The following is a 10,974-nucleotide window of genomic DNA, read 5'->3' as shown; positions in this document are numbered from 1 at the left end:
TGTCAGGCTAAAACTTAAGTATTCAGGCACAAAGCTATAGATATTTCATTTATTAAGTATGTAGAATAGATATGTAATGTGAATTTCTACCTGCAATAATAGACTAGTATAGTAAGCTATTATTAGGTTAAACCTTATGAATTGCTGATGTCCAACTGGTTTTGGACTACAGAAACAGCAGTTACATATACCAGAGCTGTCAAATATAATTCAGAATCTGTCACTGGGAAATTTAGGTGACCCACAGAAATCTTTGACAGAATTTATATTAGTCATTCCTTACTTTTTTTTTTTTTTTTCAGGGACAGAGAGAGAGTGATAGATAGGGACAGACAGACAGGAACGGAGAGAGATGAGAAGCATAAATCATCAGTTTTTTGTTGCGACACCTTAGTTGTTCATTGATTGCTTTCTCATATGTGCCTTGACCATGGGGCTACAGCAGACCGAGTAACCCCTTGCTCGAGCCAGCGACCTTGGGTCCAAGCTGGTGAGCTTTGCTCAAACCAGATGAGCGTGCACTCAAGCTGGCGACCTCAGGGTCTCAAACGTGGGTCCTGCGCATCCCAGTCCAACGCTACACTGCGCCACCGCCTGGTCAGGCTATTCCTTACTTTTTGCATATATGATAGTCTAGTATGTTTCTAATTATCTCAAGGAATATTTAAGTGTATCTTAAATTAAGTTTATGTTCATGTATGTGTTTTTATAAATAAAATTATGCCATTGCACCCTTATTTGGTAGAAGATGGGTTAGTGGTAGAGAATTAAATGCAAAGATTGGAAGTCATCACTATCATTCCTAAAGCCAACAAGAATGGAAGTAGGTATTAGATCTGAATTACCAAGATTCTTCTTAAAGATGTATGCATGGCATGACCAGGTGGTGGCACAGTGGATAGAATGTCAGATTGGGATGCAGAGTACCCAGGTTTGAAACCCCAAGGTCGCTGGCTTGAGTGTGGGATCATAGACATGACCCCATGGTCACTGGCTTGAAGCCCAAGGTCTCTGGCTTGAGCCCAAGGTTGCTGGCTTGAGCAAGGGGTCATTCACTCTGCTGTAGCCCCCCGGTCAAGGAACATATGATAAAGCAGTCAATGAACAACTAAGGAGCTGCAATAAACAATTGATGTTTCTCATCTCTCTTCCTTCCTATCTGTCTGTCCCTATCTGTCCCTCTCTCTGTCTCTCTCTGTCTCTGTCACACACACAAAAAAAGATGTATGCATGTATCTGCCAAGTGTTACTGGTTTCTGTAGTAACATGACTTAACCATATAAAAACATGTCTTTTAGTTGGATAAATCACTTTGGTTCAATTGGCCTTAATGTTCCCAGAAAGACATAATGGAGCTAACCCACAGTAATTATATCAGGTTTTTCACAGGGCTTCCATGGAAAATTATTTAGTAAGACATATTTGCAATAGTGCCTGCTGATTTAAGACTGCTATTTCCATGGGGGAACCTCAGAAAGCTAACTCCTTTAGCTCCACAAGGCAGGACAGTCTGTCAAAATACTGCTTTTTCTGCGTGTGTAATAAATGCAAAACTTACTATGACATTCTTTATCAGCAGCTAAGATTTTTGTTTTAATGTTTTAGAATTCTAGCAATCAATGCAGATTGAACATTTTGAGGGCTGATATTTGTTACAGGAGCCAATTTTGGACATTTTCATTTGAGTTGAACTTAAGTTCAGGTCCTGAGTTATCTCTCTGAAGTCCCCCAGGGCCTGTTGGATTTCAAATCTGCTCTAGAGTTGCGTACGGGCCGCCAGTCCCTGCCTCCGGTGGAGTGCATGGGCCCTCCTCTCCCCAGTCCGGCCCTGTGCCTTGCTCAAGCTGTTTCCCTGGTTATTTTTACTTATTCTTCAAGTCTTCATTCAGACACTGCCCCAGGAAGCCTTCCCCAATCTCTGAAGCTTGGTAACCACCCCGATTCTGTTGTTCATGGCTTTCTGTTTATATCCTTATGTTATCGTCAACCTTTTTATGCTGAAATCACCTGCTGACCTAGCACAGAGCCTGACACTTGGTAGGGGATAGAAATGGGCTTTAGTTTTCATTGTATCACACGCCTTCCTTCCCTCCCCCTTGCACTGACATATACACCTTAGTGTTCTGAGGTGCCTCCCGACAGTCTGATCTCCAAGTGGAATTTCAGGCTTGTTGAGGGCTGGCCTGGACCTGAATCGGTTTCTAGGAGTGACTGGGTAGTCTAAGGGAAGGGAGATTTCCTGTCCTGGTTCCTCCCCAGAACATTTGGGAACACTTGGCTTCCTCTCAGGCACTAATTGTGGACTCCACCAGAATGGACCTAGCTAGAGCCTGAGCTGGCCTCGTGTGCCCTCTAGTGGTTTAAAATCACAGCTGGGCAGAGCCAAAACTCAACAGACAGTTGGTTTTTCTCCAAAGAGGAATCCACATGAACTATTGAGACATATACCACGCAGTGAATAAATACACTGAGGGAGCAATACAATAATTAACTAAATGCACATAATACAAGAAACTTGGACTATCTTGTGGGCTCCTCGAAGGGCCTTGGGATCTTTACTGTGTAGTGCATACTCTAATAGGCTGTATGTAGCCAGTGGATAATTGAGAATGTGCTTAATCACAGGCAATCACTCAGTTATTGTCAGCCTGTGAAACATTAGCTCAGGGAGCTGGACAACAGCACATGTTTCTCTTATCTCCCCTCTGAGGTAAATCAACTTCACCTCAGGATGACAAAGGAACAAAATTTGGGGACGTCAAGAGTCTCGGTTGCATTCAAATTTCAATCCTAGAGGAATAAAATTGTCTCTTTGGAACAAGAACAGTTTCTTAGTTCAGTGTGTTCAATCATTTTCTGATTCAATAATCATTCAATTACAGTTCCTTTGGGACACAGCAACTCTCCTTTCAAAGGCAGGAGCAGACTCTCTGTAAATGCCCCAAACATGTACTCTCTATGGAGTTTAAGTTTCTGAATCACTTAAAAGCAATAGCAGACTATAATTACTTTCCTCAGAATTGCTTACAGTTTTAAATATCACCTCCTCAGGGAAGATTCCTTGAGGTACGGGACCAGCTCTGGCTTCCCACAATAGCGTCCCATAGCACCAGATGACATCAGAGCATTTGTCACGCCTGCCATTTAATCAGGGCCTGGTTTGTTTTCCATTTCTCCTCCCCACCAGATGTTAAGCCCCACAGTCTTATTTGTTTCTCTACCACAGCACCCCTGAGTCTAGCACAATGCCTGGCACAGGAGATGTGGACTAAACATCTGTCAGCGGCCTGATAAGATCCAGCCGTCCAGCGGGTCACAGGCTGAGGAGACATGTAACACGAGGTCACAGAGGAAAGCCGCTTTTGATTCTTACTTTAGAGGTATGAGGGACCCCTTCACTCAACATGAGCAGAAAGAATATATGATGAAAGACTCAAAGGTAGTTGAAGGGGAAGGTTGAGATAACACTCAGAGGACTGCACATTGGTAGCCATGTCAATGCAAGGAAAGAAGAAACTTGGAGCTCTCTGCTTGAATTCCAAATCCAGCAGGAATCATCATCTCGGTGCATCGTGGGGCTCCATTTCTCTGCCAAGGGCCTGGTGGAAGTTGGGGCTAAATTCTGTGAACGGTTGACCTATAGATCATTTTATTACCTCAAAATGTGGGCATATGTTTTACCTTTCTGAAGGCACATTTTATTTATTTATTTTACAGGAATAGAGAGAGAGAGAGTCAGGGAGAGGGACAGACAGACAGAAATGAAGAGAGGTGAGAAGCATCAATCACCAGTTTCTTGTTAGGACATCTTAGTTGTTTATTGATTGCTTTCTCATATGTGCCTTGACCGCAGACCTTCAGCAGACTGAGTAACCCTTTGCTCAAGCCAGCGACCTTGGGTCCAAGCCGGTGAGCTTTTTTTTTCTTGCTCAAGCCAGATGAGCCTGCGCTCAAGCTGGCGACCTCGGGGTCTCGAACCTGGTTCCTTCCGCATCCCAGTTCGACGCTCTTTCCACTGCGCCACCAGCTGGTCAGGCTGAAGGCACATTTTTAAAGCACTGAAAATCAAGTGAGAATGTAAATACATTTGTCTCCTTCAGATTTCTGTTTGGATCACTGACTATCCAAAGACAAACGGAGCTGCACGTGCAGCACGTCTGCATCGAGTGTTGTAAACACACACACGCACATACACACACTAGGAATTCCACAGGAACGCTGTAAGTATGAGTACGTCAGCAGGGAGATGTCCAAGGTTGGGGAGGCTTAATGGGATGTCACGCAGCTGTGTGTTCTCAGCCCTTCTCTCTCCAAACACTTTTCATTTTTGAGTGAGGGTGGTTGGGTTTGTAGCTAGAATGAGCAAACCCATCCCAGCATTATTAGTTAGAATTATGGACAACAGAATGTCTAGCCCAAGAAAAAGTCTTATAAAAGTTTATTTGAGCCAAAATGACAACAATGGCCTGACCTGTGGTGGCGCAGTGGATAAAGCGTCAACCTGGAAATGCTGAGGTCACCGGTTCAAAACCCTGGGCTTGCCTGGTCAAGGCACATATGGGAGTTGATGCTTCCTGCTCCTCCCCCTTCTCTCTCTCTCTCTCCTCTCTATAATGAATAAATAAAATCTTAAAAACAAACAAACAGCCTGACCTGTGGTGGCGCAGTGGATAAAGCGTCGCCCTGGAAATGCTGAGGTCGCCGGTTCAAAACCCTGGGCTTGCCTGGTCAAGGCACATATGGGAGTTGATGCTTCCAGCTCCTCCCCCCTTCTCTCTCTCTGTCTCTTCTCTCTCTCTGTCTCTTCTCTCTCTCTCTCTCTGTATCTCCCTCTCCTCTCTAAAATGAATAAATAAAAAAAAATTTAAAAAAAAACCAGTTCACAGTTGTACACCCATTAAAAAATTATAAAAAACAAACAAACAAACAAACAAAACAAAACAAAATGAGAACAATTGCCAGGGATCAAATTCTCAATAGACTGAGAAGATGCTCTGGAGAGTGGCAGTGTTGCTGCTTATTTTATGCATTAGGGTCAAAGGGAGAGATACAAGGAGGGTTACCTGCAAGTCATTAAGGTGGATTAAGAAGGCGGGAGAAAGCAAAGCGGGAACATCTCTGGGATTGGATAAAAAGTAAAACGGATAGACACATACTTCTTTGACGTAGGTGGGAACAGGACAGTGGACAATTAACAATACAGCACATGGAGATGGTATGCGGGAGAACAAGATAGCAATGAGGGCTCTGTGGTCTCCTGCTCCGTTGCAGTGGTTGTACCCTGAGAGGTCTGGAAAAAGAGATTACTCTGACATTTCAGATATGTTATCTTAGATGCAAAAAGATAATAGACAGGCTCAATTAAGGTAAAGGTTGTCCTTTGTCAAGGAAGCTACAGGCCTAGGACATGACTATCGTCATGACTTGCTTTTAGTTAGGAATTTTTATGTTCAGAGCATGCTGTGTGGTTTCTTTAGGTCTCTGAGTTTGTAGGGCTCCCCAGGCAGGCCTCCTCTGAGTTTGTCAGGTATACAGTGGTCCCTCGTCTATCAGGGGGCTAGGTTCCAGAACCCACTACGATAGGCAAAAATCCGCAAAGTAGCAACCTTATATTTATTTTATTATTTATATATATTTTAAAGCTTTATTAACCCTCCCCAAACTCTTATTAACCTTTCCCACACTCTTATAAACACTTCCTATGCTCTTAAACACTTTCTACACTCTTAAACCTACGTAATTTTAACAACATATAAAATTCTATATAGGTACTCACCAGTGAATACTAATATTTTAATTAATATTGTTTATATATTGTTTTCAATTTTTTTAGGCTAAAAATGCTTATTTTACCATAAAAATAATTAAAATAATAAGTATATAAAAATACCTATATACTGCAAATCCCTCGATATAGCGAAAAATCCATGATACAAAACTAGATACATACAATTTAAAAATCCGCGATACAGTGAGACTATGAAAAATGAACCGCGATATGGCGAGGGATGACTGTAGCCCCTTTTTGGTCCACAATTCTCCCTTTTGGTTATAAATTAATACAAAAGATGCATTAATGATCAACCTCTTAGTTGGATAATGTAGTCCCATGGTGCTAGAAAGGCTCATTCCTAGGAAGTCTTTGTGTCAGTGTTTGTCTTGCTGAAATTATGGGCACTGAGGATAGGGCAGGATCGTAAGCTTGTATGGAAGCCAAGGTCGAATTTTTTTTTCAAAATGGAAAGGCACGCCCTGGCTGGTTGGCTCAGTGGTAGAGCGTCGGCCTGGCGTGCAGGAGTCCCAGGTTCGATTCCCGGCCAGGGCACACAGGAGAAGCACCCATCTGCTTCTCCACCCCTCCCCCTCTCCTTCCTCTATGTCTCTCTCTTCCCCTCCTGCAGCCAAGGCTCCATTGGAGCAAAGTTGGCCTGGGCGCTGAGGGTGGCTCCATGGCCTCTGCCTCAGGCACTAGAATGGCTCTGGTTGCAACAGAGCAATGCCCCAGATGGGCAGAGCATCGCCCCCTGGTGGGCGTGCCGGGTGAATCCTGGTCGGGCGCATGTGGGAGTCTGACTGCCTCCCCGTTTCCAGCTTCAGAAAAATACAAAAAAAAAAAAAAAATTAAAAAAGAAACAAAATGGAAAGGCAGATAAATGGGAGGCAGTCAGGTCTTGAGGGCCTTCAGTAAGAGAAAAAACCCCACTCTGGATCATTTCTAACCTGCGAGTTACCATGACCCATGTTTTGCTACCGGTCTCACTTTTCTGTATTTTGCATCTGGTATAATATTTACTTACAGTTTGAGGGCATACCATACACCTCTTTGGTTTTCATAATATGATCATGAGGTGGGTTTCCATTTATTGATGTTGCTGTTGTTATTATTACTTTTTAAATATAACCCATCTACTTTCCATTAGAAGCACTCAAATGTCATTCATTTTTAACCCAATTCCTGCTAGTTGTGCAATTTGAAACTCTAACTTGAAGGTTTTTGTTTTTTTGGGTTTTTTTACAGGTACAGAGAGAGAGTCAGAGAGAGGGATAGATAGGGACAGACAGACAGGAATGAAGAGAGATGAGAAGCATCAATCATTAGTTTTTCGTTGTGACACCTTAGTTGTTTATTTTTTTATTTTTTTTTAATTTTATTCATTTATTTTTTACAGAGACAGAGAGTGAGTCATAGACAGGGACAGACAGGAACGGAGAGAGATGAGAAGCATCAATCATTAGTTTTTCATTGCGCGTTGCAACACCTTAGTTGTTCATTGATTGCTTTCTCATATGTGCCTTGACCGCGGGCCTTCAGCAGACCAAGTAACACCTTGCTCGAGTCAGGGACCTTGGGCCCAAGCTGGTGAGCTTTTTGCTCAAGTAAGATGAGCCCACGCTCAAGCTGGTGAACTCAGGGTCTCGAACCTGGGTCCTTTTGCATCCCAGTCTGATGTTCTATCCACTCTGTCACTGCCTGGTCAGGCTCTAACTTGAAAGTTTAATAGGGCCTAAGGCTGTAAGAACACAATGCTATGTTACAAGTGTCACTTAAAAATTTCCGGAGGTCAGGGCTGGCCTGTGGTGGCACAGTGGATATAGCATCGACCTGGAATGCTGGGATCACCGGTTTGAAATCTTGCCTGGTCAAGGCACATAGGACAAGCAGTCAGTGAATGACTGAAGTGGAGCAACTATGAGCTGATACTTGTCCCCCCTTCTCTCGCCTCTGTCTGTAAAGTCAATAAATAAAATCTTAAAAAAAAAATTTCAGAGGTCAGTAAGTTTCATAAAAAAATATCCTATGTCGCCTGACCTGGTGGTGGTGCAGTGGATAGAGCATCGGACTGGGATGCGGAAGGACCCAGGTTTGAGACCCCGAGGTCGCCAGCTTGAGTGTGGGCTCATCTGTTTTGAGTGAGGCTCACCAGCTTGGACCCAAGGTCGCTGGCTCCAGCAAGGGGTTGCTCGGTCTGCTGAAGGCCCGCGGTCAAGGCACATATGAGAAAGCAATCAATGAACAACTAAGGTGTTGCAACACGCAATGAAAAACTAATGATTGATGCTTCTCATCTCTCTTCGTTCCTGTCTGTCTGTCTGTCCCTGTCTATCCCTCTCTCTGACTCACTCTCTGTCTCTGTAAAAAATAAATAAATAAATAAAATTTTAAAAAAAATCCCTATGTCTCAGCAGCAGTTAATAGAGGGCCATTTTAAATAGCCACTTCAGCTTCCATCTGAATTAACATAGTTAGTAGTCCCTGTTGGGTTAGGGGGGAAGCATGGTCCCATAACTGGGTTCTAGCATTTATACACAAAATTCCTTTCCCATTAACCTTCTATAATTTTCCTTGTCCTTCTTAGTTTGTCCGTTTTTACTCTTTCAGAAATAACCAACTTCTTAGGATAAACTACTTCCTTTTAACTGCTCTAAAAAAAACACCCATCTCTCTTTTCTTTCTTTTGTAATAACATGCCTTCTAAATTTTAAAAGAGAAACCATAAATAGTGTTATTGATAATATGAGTCATCTTATATATCTTCAGCAATTATTATTAACAGTTGGGCTACCTAAGAACAAGTTTTGAGAAAAGCCCAAAGAACAAGTAAAACTATTATGACTAATATAGTTAGCATACCGGTAAAGACAATTAAAGTTCAATATCAATTTGTAGGTATACAGGTCTTCGTGATGTCTGAGATAGCCATCTACTTCTGAGCTTGGTGGTTTCTCATTCTCAAGGAGTCTTTGATGTCACTGCAGGTGGAGGTGAGTGTCAGAGACTGAGGCCAATGTCCCCAGTTTGTAGATAGGCACACTTTTTTTTTTTTTTATAAGAAATGTGAATTCTTGGATTAACACCTTTATGTTTAGCTGCACATGGATTAATTAGTAATACCTGATAAGGTCCCTTCCAACAAGGTTGGAAAGAGTCTTTAATTGATGTCTTTTCCAGTGGACAAAATCTTCTGGTTTTAACTCATGATCTTTAAAGTCTTCATCTCCTAGGAGGGCGCTGTGAAATGAATTAGTTACTAATTTATAAATTTCTGTAGGCTGGTTAATAAGTCCTCAATAATAATGCAGAATGACTCCTTTTATTACAGTTGATTCATATGCCCCCTTTTCTAGATGCATAGGGTGACCAGTGACTACTTAATGAGAGAAAGACTTTACCATAAGGAGATCTCAGGTTTAGGAGCACTACAGGGAGAACTTTGGGCCAAGGAAGTTCAAGGTTTAAAAAATTTTACCTAGTTGAGATTTAATTGTACCGTCTGCACGTTCCACCGATCCAGAGGACTGGGGCAACGAGCCTGGGAATGCTGCAGCCTAGCAGCCTAGGCTAAGTGTCACTGCTGGACTGCATTATCAGTCCCATGAAACGAGTCTCAGTCCCTATGCAACTCAGAGGGAGTTCCTCAATTAGGATCCCCCCCCCCCAGTAATAATTACCTACTGTTAAGGCTGTTGCTCTTCTGCAATGTAATGTCTTAACCTAGTAAGAAAACATACAGAAAAAAAAGAAAAAGAAAAAAGAAAACATACAGGTCATAACTAACACATACGTGTATCCTTGAGATAGTGGCATTTGGATAAAATCCAATTAGCATATTTCAAATAAACCAAAAGCATCTATAGCCATACCACCCTGAACACGCCCGATCTTGTCAAATAAACCTAAAGGAAGTGGAAAATGTCCTTGGGCCCCGTGGAATGATTGTCCAGGGTTATATTTTGGACACATAGAACACCTGCTATTCACTTTATGAATTAATGTAGGAGAAGGTTTCCAGCAATACAGCGATGGGCAAAAGTAGGCTTACAGTTGTGAGTATGCAAAACACAGAGTTTATTTTTGTATTACTATTTACTAATTATTGTAGTATTTTCCTATGAACAACAGTAAATCTACCTCAGCCCTACTCTGTATTGCTTCCTCCAGGAAGTCCTCCTCTCAGGACCTCCATGTGTTAGCTCATGAACACGGTGAAGTAGAGGTTATTGAGCCCCTGCTGGTAAGATGGGTGTCTGATTGGGTCCAAACCATATCTGCCTGTCTGGGTCAAAGTTTTCCCTTTCTGATGCCATCCACTCATTTCCTCTCCTGTAGCTACCTGTTGGAACTGTAAAGACAATGTTACTGAATTAACGGGAAGCAAGGAGCATTCCCAGGCTTGGGTGATTTGGCTGGTTAATGCTGCCTGTCTAGCTATAGCGTTAGTTATATACTATTTCCTTTTGCTTCCATGATGGTGGTGTTAGAATGTCCTGAAATTAAAAATATATATATTGCCTGACCTGTGGTGGCGCAGTGGATAAAGCGTCGACCTGGAACACTAAGGTTGCCGGTTCAAAACCCTGGCCTTGCCCGGTCAAGGCACATATGGGAGTTGAAGCTTCCTGCTCCTCCCCCCCCTCCCCTCTAAAATGAATAAATAAATTAAATTAATTTAAAAATATATATATATTGATTGATTTGAGAGAGAGAAACATTGGTTTCTTCTACGTATTATGCATCCATTGGTTGATTCTTTTTTATTTTTTATTTTGAGATAGAGAAAGAGAAACAGAAATGGAGAGAGAGGGTGAGAAGCATCAACCTGCAGTTGCTTTCACTTTAGTTGTGCATTGATTGCTTCTCACATGTGCCTTGACTGAGGCCATGCCAGTGTTCCCTTGCTGAAGCCAGTAACCTTGGGCTTTTCATGCTTTGCGACCTTTGGGTTCAAGCTGGTGGGTATTGGGATTGTGTGGATAACAGTGAACTTGTGCTGATGAGCCAGTGACCTCAGGGTTTTGAACCAGTGACCTCAGTATTCTGGGTCAATGGTTTGTCCACTGTGCCACTATCAGTCAGGCTTCATTGGTTGATTCTTCTATGCACCCCGACCAGGAATCAAACTTGCAACCTTGGTATATCAGGATGACACTATAACCAATTGAGCTACCTGGCCAGGCTGAATGTCCCAGAATTTT

Source organism: Saccopteryx bilineata, chromosome 5 (genome assembly GCF_036850765.1).
Source record: "Saccopteryx bilineata isolate mSacBil1 chromosome 5, mSacBil1_pri_phased_curated, whole genome shotgun sequence".
In the NCBI taxonomy this organism is placed as follows: Eukaryota; Metazoa; Chordata; class Mammalia; order Chiroptera; family Emballonuridae; genus Saccopteryx; species Saccopteryx bilineata.
This window is presented reverse-complemented; position numbering follows the sequence as displayed.